The following is a 16112-nucleotide window of genomic DNA, read 5'->3' as shown; positions in this document are numbered from 1 at the left end:
AAAGCCCAATCTGGGTGGAGCAGTGGCCATTGACCAAACCTAAACTTGAAGCCCTCCACCTTCTGGTGGAGGAACAGATAAGCCTCGGGCATATCTGCCCTTCTATAAGTCCTTGGAACACACCCGTATTTGTTATTCAAAAAGCCTCTGGGGCTTGGCCGACGCTCCAAGATCTACGGAAGGTAAATGAAAGGATGGAGCTAGGAGGAACGCCCCTAAGAGGCATGCCCTGGACTCCTGCTATATCTTCAGAATATACTTTGGTTGTGATTGATATTAAAGATTGTTTTTTTTCTATCTCTCTGCATCTAGATGACTGTGAGAAGTTTGCTTTCTCTATACCTTCTCTTAATTTCTCCCAGCCTGATCGGAGGTTTGAATGGACGGTACTGCCACAGGGTATGGCCAATAGCCCTGCCTTCTCCCAACAATACTTGGCCACACTTTTAGGGCCTGTGCTGGGTTCAGATACCTCCCTTGCCTATGCCTACATGGATGATATAATTCTGGGGCACCGAGACCCAAGTTGCCTGGAGGGCCTTCTGGCCCAGGTTCTCGACATACTAAAAAAAGGGGGGTTTTACCATAGCCCTTAATAAAATTCAAAAGGTAGCTCCTTTTAAGGTGCTCTGGACCCACCTTACCTTGACTCAGGCCAGCCCCCTTAAGCCTTTGCTGGATATTCCAGCCTCTCTAACCTTAACCCAACTTCAGAGTCTTTTAGGAGAAATCAGTTGGCTGTTGCCATGGGTTTCTGTCCCTACAATTACAATATAAGGAAATGCTGGCCATCATGGCCCTTCAGGACATTAAAAACCCCTTTAATTTGTATTCTGGTAGCCTATAAAACAAAAAAGGGGGAGTTAGCCCCCATATACAGTTACAGATAGCTTTGTTTTTAAATTTTTCAAAAGGGGCAACTGAATCCAGATTTCAGAAGCACTGGGGACAACTAAACCCTAAGCCCCAAGTGAAAGTCAGGTGGAAGGACCCCCTGACACAACAATGGAGAGGACCTGACCACCTAGTTACTACGGGCAGGGGATTTGGTTGCGTTTTCCCCATAGGGGAGTCTGCTCCCATTTGGATCCCTGCCAGGAACCTTAAGTTTTTACCCATTTCCTCTATACAGGAGGATGCCCAAGAATAAGCTAACCAACAACAACAACAACAAAAAGCATGGCGAGGCTTGTGTTTTAAAGACAAAAGCCAGAAAGACAATTATTAACCATCCCCAAGGGCAACCAGCCCTTGAGAAGCTCTTGTGTTCTCTAACAATTGCAGATGGTGACACTCCAGCTGTTGGCTGTCCTGACTCTCCGAATCCTGTGAACGGCCCTACGGAACCTGCATCAACCTCAACGGGTGACCTGGGCAGTGATCAATGCTGGCAATACAGAAATCGTCAGGAGCACCACAAGAGAAGCTGTCCCTTCGAGCTGGTGTCCTGACCTTCATTTTGATCACCACCCTATGGACTGTTTAATATTTTTGTAGGAGTTAATTATTTTAATGTTACCTGCTTTAATTGTTCTTTTACTAATTGCTTGTATAGCAGCATTGAATCCATACTTAATTGTTAAACAACCACCTTTTGTTATGCTTCCAGCTTAGATTTTGTCCAACCCCACCTCTGGACTCTGAAGTGGCAAAGACTGCTATCCCATCCTTCACTAAGGTTAAAGGACTAGTAGTGACATTTCCTGGCCTGGGAATGCTTTTGCTGATGGTTTTTCTATGCCTTCCTTGCATTATACGTGCACTGCAAAACTCTTATGAGCTTAGCCAGCCAGTTATCAAGCTCCAAATGAATGAATTTCCCCCACAAGAGGAATCGCAGAGACGGGTAAGAGGGGGTGTCAGTCTGACCAACCTAAGACAGGGCCTTCAGCTTCGCTCTGAAGAAGTTCCCGATGACGGGTAAGGCAGACAAGGCGATCCACCCAACCTAAGACAGGCGGGTTCACTTCTTTAAACAAAGATGGGGGAGATGTTGGGAGCCATTGGGAGCTGACAGTAAAGCTCAAAGTTCATCTTGACTCCTGTGCTAGCTTAAAAGCACGTACAAAGAACTGGCTTACTTAAAAGACACCAGGTGCCCAGGAATTACTTTGAACTGCTTTGGACATTTCTAACTGTGGTGGGACTGATGTTTATTACTGTGCTAGGTGGGTCTGCCATTAAAACAAAAAAAAAAAGGGGGAATCTGTGGAGCACATGGGCAGCAAAGATGGCGCTGGGAGGGGGTTGAGTGGGCAGACCCCAATTGATCTTCTGATCAGTGCCTAACCAGCCCGTGAAGGCTCAGGTGAATGATAGGGTGTGACCTTGACAGTGATTGGTTCCTCTTCCTCCCTTACCATACCACCCACCCTTGTTGTCTTTAAAAGGGGCTGCTCTCTGTTAATAAAAGAGTTTTTCTACCTGCTGGATTTGGCTCCCCGCTGTGTCTGATTGTCTCCTGGGCTGAGGGAGGCTAGGGAACGGGCGAGCACCGCACTTACCTTTCCTCGGACCCCGTCCGTCTTTTGTGGGACGGACGAAGACCCAACAATGTCCTTTGCCATGCAGAAGCTCTGCAATTTCATACAATCCCATTTATCCAACCTTTCTTTGATTTGTTGTGTTTCTGGGTCTCTATTAAGAAAATTTCCGCCTCTACACAGGAGACCTATGGTATGTCCTACTCCATCCTGTAATGTATTCAGGGTGTCTGCTTTGACTCCGAGGTCTTTGATACATTTGGAGTTGATTTGGTACAGGATGATATATAAGGATATAGCTTTAGTTTTCTATGAGTGATTAACCAATTTTGCCAGCATTTTTACTGAAGAGGCTCTCTTTCTTCCATTCTATTTTTTATCTCCTTTATCAAAGATTCGGTGCCTATTGGTCTGTAGGCTCATTTCTGGATTTTCAATTCTATTCAATTGGTCCTGAGGTCTGTTCTTGTGCCAGTACCAAGCTGTTTTGTTTGCTAAGGCTTGGTAGTAGAGTTTGAAATTTGGTATTGATATTACTCCAGCACTGTTCTTTCTGTTAAGGATTGCTTATGCTACTCATTGCCTTTTATCATTCCATATGACTTTTTGGATTGCCTCTTCTATTTCCTTGAAGAATGAGATTGAAATATTGATAGGTATTGCATTGAATTTGTAGATAGCCTTGGAAAATATTGCCATTTTCACGATCTTAATCCTTCCAATCCAGGATCAAGGGATTTTATTCACTTTCTACGTTCTGTTTTGATTTCCTTTTTTAGGTTTTTAAAGTTTTCATCATGGAGATCCTTTACTTCTTTGGTTAAGTTAATTCTTTGGTATTCTATTTTTTGGGGGGTTATTAAGAATGGAGTTGCTTTTCTGATTGCAGCCACGCTTTTCTAATTGTTGGCATACAGAAAAGCCACTGATTTTTGAGGGTTAATTTTATACCCTGATATATTGCCATAGTTTTGAATCAGCATGAGTAATTTGGGAGTGGAATCCATGGGATCCATCTGCAAAGAGGGAGAGTTTTACTTCATCTTTCACTGCTTGGATCCCTTTTATGTTTTCATCTTTTCTTACTGCTGTAGCTAGGCATGTTAATAGTAAATTGAAGAGAAGTGGAGAGAGTGGACGTCCTTGTCTCGTTGCTGAGTTATGAGGAAATGTCTTTACTTTTTGACCATTAAGTATAATGCTGGCTGCATGTTTGTCATATACAGTCTTTATTTTATTGTTAATGTTCCCTGGATTCCTAGTTTATCAAGAAACTTCATCATAAAGTGGTGTTAATTAATTGATTTGTGTATATTGAACCAGCTTTGCATCCCTGAATTGAATCCTGTTTGATCATGGTATGTAATTTTTGGATGAATTGTTGAATTGTTTGGCCAAAATTTTGTTGAGATGTTTGGCATAAATGTTCATCAAAGTAATGGATGTATCATTCTCTTTCGTTGATGAGTTCCTGCCTGGTATTGGGATGAAGGTTATGATGGCTTCACAGATTTAGTTTGGTCGTGAACTTTCTCTTTCAATTTCCTTGAAGAGTTGGAGGAGTATTGATATGAGCTCTGCTTTGCAAGCCTTGTAGAATTCCGCTGTAAATCCATGTGGTCCTGGGCTTTTCTTAGACAGGAGATCTCTTACTGCTTTTTCTATTTCAATGCTTGATATGGGCCTGTTAAGATGATTTAACTCATTTGCTCATTTTCAGTTGTTTTTGAATCTGCTCACCCACTGTGTCTGGTGCCTCTGTGCTGGAGCCTCTCTGTTGTAGGTATGGTGGGGTGGCTATGACTGTCACCAAAGCTGCCTCAGCCATGGCTACAGCAACGGCACAGATGTGTTTCCTTCCCTGGATTTTCCCTCTCTAGCCAAACTCTGTACTGTGGTGGCACACTTGGTGTGATACTCTAGCCTAGTACTGTTCTCTGGGACACTAAAACTGCTTTCTATGCGAGAGATTATTTAGCCTACACCTTCTCCTTCACCATCTTCCCCACTTCTCATAAATATTTTCTTATTACAGGATTATTCTAGATTAGCTATTCTATGATTGATAATGGCCAAGATTGACAGAAAGATGAAGGAAAATTGTCTACACTTCCATGAGGTTCTGACTTCTGTTTCACAAAATGTTATAAAAGCTCTCCATGAGAAATCCAGCAGCTGCATTTCTAAATAGTCTTTGCGTGCTTACACTTTCTGATAATGTTTCAATTCAAGTACTTCTCCTTAGAGTCCCATACCATTCAATGATGCTGTATTAGATCTTTGTTACATCTTGAAGACAGCTCTTGGTGATTAAATTTGTGCTTTTCAAATTAGCTCTCGCAATTCCATCCGCAAAATGCAGACAAAAATTATCTGAAATAAATTTGTATCTGTTGATATTGAATATATTTTATTTGCCATTACAAACATAGAATGTAGTAAAAATTTTCACAGAAATTACACTGCACTAGGTTGTGGGCAGATTCTAATGAAAATAATGTACTGTGTTTATGTAGAGAATTTGAGCTTCCAAAATTTTAGTATGCCTGTGCTCCTAAAACCAATACCTTACTTATATTGAGTGACAAATACAACTTGCTATAAGTACAGTTTTCCTTGTATGTTTTTAATATATATTTTATTGTAAAGATACTGTACAGAGAGGTTACAGTTACATAAATAAGGTAATGAGTACATTTTTATTGAGCATTTTTACAACCTCCTTTTTTTTTCCCCTACTATTCCTTACCTTCACACATTCCCAACACCTCCGTCCATCCCCCTCTAATAGTATCTTGCAAATCTCATTGTTACAATGGGTTAACCTGTATCCTTTCCTTGTGTCTTAAATGAAGAAATGCTGGCTTGCTTCATGCTGATTCTACTTGTGTAGACACACTTAAAAACACTTTGCATGTCCAAAAGCACATAAATGAAATGCACATCATCTTTTGTCAGTTGGTATAATTGTGTTCTATACATTTATTGACAGGATACAAATTATTCTCAAGTTTTAATACATAAAAAACTTTCTTTTTTTTCTCATTTTCTGGCCAGGACATCGGCACAACCTAAGTCACCATTTTTCACTTTAAACTTTTCATATGTGTTAGTTAAATTTTGACCTGTGCTCCAGTCTTCTGGGGCGTCACTCATCTGCTTAGGAATTGATGCTGGCTGTTGGAAAAGAGCCCAAGTAAGGATGCCATTTAAAGCCTTATAACTTTATTCTTAACAAGGATATTGTCCTACTAATTTGGCTGTTGAGAGTGTCTACAAGAGCAAGCATTCCATGGGGAGCAGGGAGATACCATATGACCTATACTTTTTGAGATTTCCGAGTGACTTGCTATCACTTGCACTGCATTTTTTCAAGTCGAATATCTCTAAACCTACCAGTTGGAAGATATAAGAGGAGTGGTAAAAGAACTCTTAGAGACAAATACATCTTCAGCACATTTGTTTCCAAGCATTCTGTCTAAGGTATATTCAACAATTAGTGAAACTTGTGTTGGCTATATATGTCTTTTTCCATTTGTGCATGTGTACATATGTGTACGTATGTGTGTATTTGTGTGTAGAGTAACATTCATGTTTACATATATGGGCCGATATACACATATATGCATATATAAATAAATATACATATATAAATATATGTGTATATATATCAGATGTTCAGTGATTTAATCTAGAGTTCCCAGCACATTGTCCTTATCACAAAGTGTACATGATAAACTGCTGCTCTAAGTATCTGTGCTATATGAGGGGTATCCTTTGTACTCACTTCCCCCATTACCTTGTTTTTCATCCCTGTGAACAACTTCAGCCTACTTTCCATAGGATAGCTTTGTTTTTGTTACTTACTGATATTAAAAGAAAAAGGTTGTTCGTAAAAGAAAAAGAATTTTTGGGTCCCAGGCTAAAAGAATCTTAATAGTCTCAATGATTCGTATGAGATAAAATTTATAATAGTACTAAATGTGAAAAGGAATTCCTAGATCTGTTGTTTTGCCATTTAGAATGGCAATGAATAATTTCACATCACTGTTATAACTCTTAAAGAATGCAAGGGTAACTGATGGTCCCTATCATGTTCCCACAAAACCAGTGGACCCTGAAGGATAATAGTTCATCAGCAGAAATTCTAAGTAGCAGACATGGAGCATGAAAGAGAAAGATCGGAAATGAGAGAGAGTGAAAGAGAGAAAAAAATATCATAATACTTAAAGTGCGTAACAGATAAACAAGAGGTGTATGAGAATATTCATATTGCTATCTTGAGACACTACATATGCATTTCAAGGTATTTGATGTATGATATCTCATCAACATAAAATATAAAGTGATTTTGATAAAAAATAAAAATGCCTCAGAAGAAATTATAAATGCAAAAACATTCTTCACAGAAGCAAACTCTCAGAAATATTTCTTGATTTTGAAAAAGATAAATTAAATTTAGAAGTATGACAATTCACAAAAATATAAAAATGTGTTCACATATTTCATTATAATACCCAAAGCAGAAAGCAAATATTGTTCAGATGATTTTTTAAATCACAGTTTCTCAGGTGCTGGGAAGGTGGCTCAGTGGTAGAGTGCTTGCCTTGCATGCATGAGGTCCTGGATTTCATTCCTCAGCATGACATAAGCAGAGAAAGATGAAAGTGGTGCTGTGTATCAAGTGATAGCGCTAACCTTGAACTGAAGAGCTGAGGGACAGTACCCAAGACCCAGAGTTCAATCCCCACAACCAACAAAACCAAAGTAAAACAAAAAAAACAAAAAACAAAACACTGTTTCTCAATTTTGTAGCCTCAATTCTGTAATACCACTACTTCAGCTTAGGGTTAAGATTTTTAGGCGTGGACATTTATCAACACTCCTGATTCAGACTCTACTTGATAAAATTTTTAATCAATATTTTGTTTTTAGTTTTGCTCTTTGTACTTTCACATCCACCTATGAAAAATGGTATGGGCATCCCAATAATATTCTCAAAGTACCTCTTCATCACGACTCGCAAAAATTTGTATTATATTACAAGGAAAAAATGCTATAAATAAAGAAAACACTAATTAAATATTAATGATTACTAAAATTAAAAAAAACAATTACCAGGGTTTTCAGTATTTGAATGTACATAGTAGATTTTACTATTTTCTCATATTCTTGTACATTTAAAACTGGATAAAGCTATGAGTAGCCTTTAAATTTACCCACTAAGATTACTATTTATAGTTCATTTCACCATTTGTAAGTGGCTTATATCATTATTTGTTCATCACAAACATATAACGTAAGGGAGCCCTAAAGATTTAACTGTGTACTTAAAATCTTAGCTCTTCACTCTGCTTCTTTACACAGTCTTTGCAACTTCTCATTAGTAAAGTTTCTATAAACTCTGAAATGAACATACTTACTAGTACATGCTAGCAGAAAAATTATATACTTCTTTGAAAAATTTTATGACCTGCCAAACAGCCTTAATTTTGCCATATATAAGCAAATCCCAAAATGAAACATTTAGAACATTAAAACTTTTAACAAACCTTAACAATTGCTGCAATGAACATTATGACAGATGCCTTGTGTAGAATAATTGAATTCCTCTTCCTACACATCTCATGAACAACAAATATCTGGAATTATTTTGTTTTTGGCATGTCAATCTTGACTTTATTCTTAAATGTGTGCTTATGTAAGAAATACATGGTTCTAAAATTTCACAATTCTTTTTAACTTACTTTTTGTTGAATTGTCTAGTTTAAGAAAATCAATTACACTTTATATATAAAAAATGTTCTGTGCTCAATTTGGCTGCACATACACTAAAATTGGAAAATACAGAGAAGATTAGCATGGACCCTGAACAAGGATGACACGCAACTTAGTGAATCGTTCCATATTTTTACAACAACAGATCCTGGAAGGGATGTGGCCAGAAGGGAAGCCTACTGCATTCTTGGTGTGAGTGTACACTTGTACATCCACTTTGGAAAGCAGTTTGGAGGTTCCTCAAAAGACTCCACATAGAGCTCCCCTATTACACAGCAATCCCACTTTTGGGCATTCATCCAAATGATCACAAACAAGTCCATACTAAAACAACCAACACAACAATGTTCATTCTAGCATTATTTGCCATAGCTAAGATATGAAACCAACCCTGATGCCTCTCAGTAGAAGAATGGATCAAAAAAACGTTCTTTGTGTGTGTGTGTATGTGTGTGTGTGTGAGTGTGTGTGTGTGAATGTACACTTTCACAACCACTTTGGAAAGCAGTCTGGTGAGTCCTCAGAAAGCTAATTATTGACGTTCCTTATGGCCCACTCATACCACTTCTAGGCATCTATCCTGAACAAAAGTTACCAATATTCAAGGACACATGCACCTCCATGTTTATCACAGCACTGTTCACAATAGCCAGGATATGAAAACAACCCATATGTCCCACCAGAGATGAATGGATCCAAAAACTATGGTAACTGTACACAACGGAATATTTTCCAGTCAAGAGAAAGGACAAAATAATGGCATTAGCAGGGAAATCAATCAAGCTACAGGAAATCATGTTGAGTGAGCTAAGCCAAAAGCAAAGAGACAAACAGCACATGGTCTCCGTAATAAGTGGATGTTAAATCCAAAATGTAAGGTGATATGACAAAATTAACACTTAAGAAACCAAGAACTTCCACTCATCTGATTGAATCACTACTAAATAACCCCATTCTGCTAACCATATGTGCACACTGAAGTGAAACCAGGAAGACGACACAGAACTAGAGGGAATCAGGGAAAAACATACAACAGTTAGATCCATCAGCTGCACTGGACATTGACCAAAATGAACTAAGCAACTCAATGTCACTGAAGGGAAGGAGGGAACAAGTGGGAAAGAAGGAACAGCTGACACTATGCAAAACAAAAGAAATATACATATTTCAAAACAAAAGAAGTATACATATGGAAGAAATAACTATTGCAAAGCTCATAGAACTCATAAATGTTGTAGACCATTGTAGACAATTTGCTCCATCAAAGTTAGAATGTGTTTGTGACTTTAACTAAGCATCACTATCCCACAATATTGTGAAATTTGGGAAATTATGTAACCACTTAATCACAATAAAAACATTTGAAAAAATGATGAAGGTGGAAAACTAAGTTGCTCTAAAAAACAAAAAAAGGAAAATGTTCTGTGTGTATATGTGTACATACACACACACACATATATATATTACATGTATATACATATATATGTATATATATTTATTCTATGCCTCCATCAGAAAGAATGACATTACCCAATTTGTTAGGAAATGGAAAGACTTAGGAAAAAAATTATATTAACTGATGTAAGCCAAGTCCAAAGAAACATAGGTCCCATGGTATCCCTTATTTGCAATAACTAGTATATGTCTGGTATAAGCAGAAAAGTTGAAAAGCTATGTGTATATGACTAGATAAGTTGATGTTAAGCTAAATGAACCCCGAGATAGAGACACAAGTGTTTTTTTTTCTTTCTTGCTATTGTTTCTCACATATTTATAATGTACGATGTGATTTTTTTTTACGTTCCTCCCCAACAGTATAACCCCCTTTTTCACTTTATTTGATGTTGGTGAATCTGCATCTTGTATATACACTTCTCTAATTTGGGGAGGGAAAGGGAAAAAAACAACATGCTTAAATAGGAATACAGTTTGACCCATTGTATAACAATAGATGCACAAGACATTATTTTGAAAAACGAACTTTATAATTTAGGCTGGGGACATTGTGTGGGGCTTGGGGATGTGAGGAGTGTACTTGTGGAGGTGGAAGGGAAGGAATGGTGGGGAAAAAACAAAGGAGGAGGTAACAATGCTTGATAGGAAATGGACTTATTACTTTGATCATGTAACTATAACTACTCTGTACAGTATTTTTACAACAAAAATGTATAAAAATGTTTTGAGATGCAAGAGTTTATTTTTCCGATTTTACCCATATAATATCATTAACAATGAAATTACTGCAAAATACTGATTGAAGATATTTTGAAAAAGTGAGTGTGTGTGCATTCCTGCGTGTTGGCATGCTCAGAGTTTGAAATCAGGGCTTCAAGGTCTTGCTACGTCTTTCTCTCTAGATTGGTGAGCTACTATATGAGCTACATCTCCATTCCTGGCCCTTTGCTAGTTCATTAAAATTTTTGAAAAATAATCTCATGAATATATTTTGCCCTGATTGGCTTCCAAATTTATCCACAGATCTCAGGCTCCTGATTAGGTCTTCCAATTAGTTAGGATTACAGGTGTAACAAACCAGCACAAGGCTTTCAGAATAATTTTAATAGTAGAAGAAAATTTACTTCACAGGGGCCTGTTTTATCATCTCCTAATTTTAAAGCATATTGGAGTGATTATATGTGAATTTTTTCATTCATGAATTCTTAAAATACAGTAAGTGATGATATGTAAAATATTTAGTACTTTTAATAAACGATACTGGAACTATGGGACAGAAGAAATTTGCCTTTCTTCAGACAATAATTTATAAGCGCAGCTCTGTGCATGATAACCCAATGTCACCAACACAGTCTGTGTTGAAGACAAAATGTAACAGAAAAAAATCACCATGGGCAATAATTGCTATGCTATTATTCCTTGGACAGTATGAATATTGAATTGAGAGTATCAGAGAATGGAGAGAATTTATCTACCTTTTGTGTATTGCTGAAAGACTTCTGGAAAATTTGACTCATTTCCTTCCACACTGTGTGTCTTGGGCCATGCACTTACTGCCTTTAATTACAATTTTTCCCAACACTGAAATGGTAATAACATTAGCATTATAACAAATGTTATCTTAAGAATTAAGGGTTCTTAGAATGATGAACTCTTTCTCATTCTTGTAGAGGCATTATCAGATGAGAAGAACTGTATTTTTTTGTTTGCTTACTTCCATTTATTCTTCAGACTGAAATCTGAACTACTTAAGACTGAAAGAAACCAAAATTAGACATGCAGGCTTTGGAAAGAGCAATCAATGTAAAAAAAAATAAAATACATATAGCTATGTAACATGTCTAACTAAATTGTTATACAGTCTCAATCATAAACAGAAAATAATTTAAGCAATATCATGTTATTGAAAATTGAAAACTGTTAGGAGTTGCTTAATGTTTCCTTTTTACTACCTTGAATTAATTATTTTTGTATAGAGAGATTAAAGGTGAGATTAACCAGAAACTTGATTAAAAATGGACAAAAATTCGAATAGACCTGTTTTCCATAAACCCCTCTATATCACCAGTGGGTTTACGCAGTTGTGCTTAATACAACTTCTGTGCTGGCTTAATGCTTTGTGAGCAGAAGTCATTAGAGAAATGTAATTCAAAATTACTATGATACTACTTTATAACTATTATTACTTTTATCAAAAAAAATCAAAGGAACCAGGTGTGGTGGTAAAGGTTTGTAATTTCAAGCATTTAGGAGGTTGGATTTCAGTCTTAAGCCGGTCTGGGTACTGAAGATAGTAAAAACTTGGCCTTTATTACCTTTTAAATAAAAGGTAATAATGTTGGTGAGAGTGTGAAGAAAAGGAAATTTTCAACACTTTTGGTCAAAATACAGGTTAGTATTCTCCTTGTAGAAAGTAGTATGCAGTTTTCTAAAGAAATCATAGTTGAAATATCATCTGACCCACCAATCATGTGATTATTTCTCTCTGGGTAACTCGAAAATATATCTGTAGTTCATTGTTATTCACACTATACACAACAACAGCCAAGATATACATCGAAGTTCAGTGTTCAAATATACTAATAAACAACTGTGCTATATGCACAAATATCTCTTTGTTTCATCCTTAAAATAACAACAGACTTCTCCCATTAGCCACAACTTACAATGACCTGAAAGATGTATTCGAAATGAAGAAAAATGTTATGTTCTGATCTTTGTAAACACACACACACACACACACACACACACACACACACACACACACACACACAAATCATCCTCAAATAGTAAGACAGAATTTTTTTTTAAAAAAGTGAAGCAAAGTGGAACTTCTGGGGCATTTAGTTTACAATGCATAAGATACTAGATATACATTACGACCAGGTATAGAGTTGTAATGTACAACATGAGGATACAGGGGACAACATTGGCCTTACATAGGAATATAGCTAAGTAAGTAGGAGTTGTTCTTCCTAGTAGTGGTTACTCTTTTAGTTGTTCTTCCTTCAATAATGGAAGATATGAATGTAATTCTTTAAGTATACCTGCTAATTTTCAGAAATAATAACAAACAATATAGCAATAATATTGCACGGTCAACATAGAACAAAATGTTAATTTAAAATACATGAGATTATCCTTGATGTAAACTAATTATTACAAATAAGGGAAACCATGGGACCTATGTTTCTTTAAGTCTGGATTACTTCACTTAATATGATTTTTTCAAAGATCTTCCATTTCCTTACAAATGAGGTGGTCACATTCTTTGTGATGCAAGCATATTTTTCCACGTGTGTTTATCTGTACGTGTGTGTGTGTGTGTGTGTGTGTGTGTGTGTGTGTGTGTGTGTGTGTATGTCATTTTTGGTAAATATTACTGTGATACACAGTAGTAGCTTTACTGTGGCCTTGTTTGTGATCACCTGGCTATATGGCCAGAAGTGGGATTACTGGGTAATAGGGGAGCATTATTGTGTACCTCAAGGATTATCTTAGTAGATGAGCAGAATAGCTCAATAGCTATGTACATATGATAGTATAAGGTGATTCCAAGTGAAATGAACTCCAAGACATGTTCTTTGTTGTTGTTGTTCTTAATGTATTATGTGATTTCTTTTTATCCTTTTGTGTTTTCCCCACCTATGGTTAATTCCCTGTAGTCACTGTATTGGATTTTGATACCCTGGGTATTTTAAATATGTTGATCTGAACTAGGGAAATGGAAAGGAAAATAAAACAAAATGGTGAGACAAAGGACAAAGGGGGAACTTATGCAACAGTAGTACTCACAAGAAAATATGTTGTAAATAATCTGGGCGGGGGGATGTCAGGAATGAAGAGGGAGAAAAATAGGGGAATGGATAACAAGTTAGAAAAAATATTAATTACCTTACTTATGTAACGATATCCCACCTGTACATTACCATGACAATAGAATTTAAATAAAAAATAAAATAAAATATATGAGAGCAACAATACAGGAGATGGGAGTGGGGGAAATACTGTAGTATCATAGAGTAGAACATCTATGGAAAGCAGTAATTTTACATTAATATAGCAAGTAATAAACTAGCATACAGATTTTCAGCCTCATGTCAGTCATTAAAAAAGGAAAACAAAAATGCACAATCAGCAAACCAATAGAAATAAAATAGAAAACTAAGCAATTAAGATGAAGAGATGACTTGGAGCAAGAATAACAAATGACACAATTAGGAAACAAATAAGAAGCTGTGGGCTGGCAAAGTGGCTCAGTGGTAGAGTACTTGCCTTGCATGCCTAAGGCCCTGGCTTTGATTCCTCAGCACCACATAATCAAAGAGAAAAAAACCAGAAGTGGTGCTGTGTCTCAAGTGGTAGAGCACTAGCCTTGAGATGAAATGCTGAGGCACAGCGCCCAGGCCCAGAGTTCAGGCCCAGAGTTCAGGCCCCACGATCAGACCCAAAAAATAAAATAAAAAAAAACAAGCTGCTAAGTTTAAAAATGATCACCCTTAATTCTAATGACTTGTTTACATCACAATTTGTTAGAAGTATAATTCAAATCACGGTTTAATAGCATATCATTTTAATAATAGTTTACTTATTATTGATTTCTTAATATTGAATGTTTAATATATAACTTTAATTTCAGCAGCTATAGAAAAGAAGAAAGTGAAAATAATTTTAATAATATATTTATGAATTGTAAAATTGAGAAGCATTAGAATTTAAACAATAACATCATTATTGCTTCATTTCTGTGTTTTAATGTAATAATTCAAAGTGTATTCCACACTTAGCACTCATCTTAACATCAAATAATAAATTATTGCACATGACAATTGGTATTAGTTGGAAGGATTCAGCACTGTGGTAAAATTCACACTGCATAGTACACGAGGGTATGACCCCTCTCATATAGCTTAAATTATGGAAATTTGATTTCTACATGCATGTTAAATTCTTGCCTAGGTGACATCTATAAAATTATTTTCAATTATATACACGATTACTATTTCAGATGATTCTTAAAAGTCATATTCATTAATTGAATTTTTATTATTTCATACCAAATAAATGTTTACAGAGAGACTGAATTTTTGACTAGATGATGGTGTATGTGTGCCAGATTATGCATATTAAGGCTTATTTTATATTCCTGACATTGTTTCTAGAGTTGGATTTATTTGTCCATTACCGGTTAAGTGTATTACATTGGATATATAAAAGTAAAGTGAATGTTTATTCCATTAATCCTTTGTCTAATCCCAATATAAATTATCCATCTGTTTGAAGTAATGAAAATAACAACAGATAAATGAGTCTGTAGTAGACAAGTATTTACACCGTTATTTTGAAAGTTGATCGTCTTTTACACAACAGAATGTTCTTGGGAATATGTGCTCCAGGCTGGCCACAAGTGAAGAATATTATGGTTTGATCTATCATAAGAGAAGGAAGGAAGGGGAACCTTCCTTCCAAATGTCTGATCCCAGGAATGTGATCTGCTTTATGGTTTCTACTTGGAAATGAACATTTTTCAGAGTCAACCTTGAAAAGCCATTTTGATAGACGACTTCTATAAGTGGTTAGAAAGCATTACTGATGACTTTGCAAGGATGCCTGATTGCCTCATTTTGAGACAATTAACAGGAATTTAATCAGTTGTTCTTTGTATCTTTATGAGAAAAATCCATTGACTTTAGGCGAGGGGATCACAGGGGCCCAAAGAAACTACTACCTTGAATAGTAATCCTAGACATCTTAAACAAAACACACACACACACATACACACTCGAGTAAGCACAGCCAAGCAGGGTTGCTATCACAGCCTACATAAAGTCAGGCAAACAACAGAAGATGAGAGTCATTTAGCTGATAACTAATATATTTTTTATGAGGCAGACTCACATGAGACTCCAGAGAGAGAATCAGAAAGACTGGTCAGAGAGACTAAATTTGGTCACACAAAGATTGGAAAGTAGAATTCCTTGTAGAACAAATAAATCATAAAATGCTTGTGCATGTAAGAACAAGATAGAAGACCAAATTCCAGAAATGCATATTTTCTTAGAAGTCAGCTTAATGAATTATCAGTGCAAATCTTTAAATTCTTAAGTATTTGACCACATGTGGGAGAAGGTTGAAAAGAAAGAAAATTTCATCACTTTATTAGAAAGTCTAATATAACATTAAGAAGTAATCAAGCACAGATTTGTAATAAAAAGAGAAAACAATTATTCCAAAATAGGGTTTCATTTCTTTTGATGTAAACGTTCTTAAATTAGGTGCTAGCAATTACCATACAATTGATCCAGTCCCCCAGCTGAGTTGATATTGGCTGCAGTATTACCACATGAAGGAAAAGAGAAAATTTACTAATGTCTGATGAAATGAGGTAACGGTGAA

At 36.3% G+C, this 16112-nt stretch overlaps 1 non-coding gene across 1 annotated transcript; it reads left to right on the top strand.

Moving 5' to 3' along the window:
• Positions 1-8290: 8290 nt before the first annotated feature.
• LOC122099734 lies at positions 8291-8396 on the top strand. Its single transcript, XR_006145996.1, has one exon. It is a non-coding gene; the product is annotated as a U6 spliceosomal RNA (small nuclear RNA).
• The last annotated feature ends 7716 nt before the right edge of the window (positions 8397-16112 follow it).

Source organism: Dipodomys spectabilis, unplaced genomic scaffold (assembly GCF_019054845.1).
Source record: "Dipodomys spectabilis isolate Male_0828 unplaced genomic scaffold, ASM1905484v1 ptg000531l, whole genome shotgun sequence".
NCBI classification, from domain to species: domain Eukaryota; kingdom Metazoa; phylum Chordata; class Mammalia; order Rodentia; family Heteromyidae; genus Dipodomys; species Dipodomys spectabilis.
Note: the sequence above shows the minus strand (reverse complement) of the source record. Positions and strands in the feature narration are given on the sequence as shown.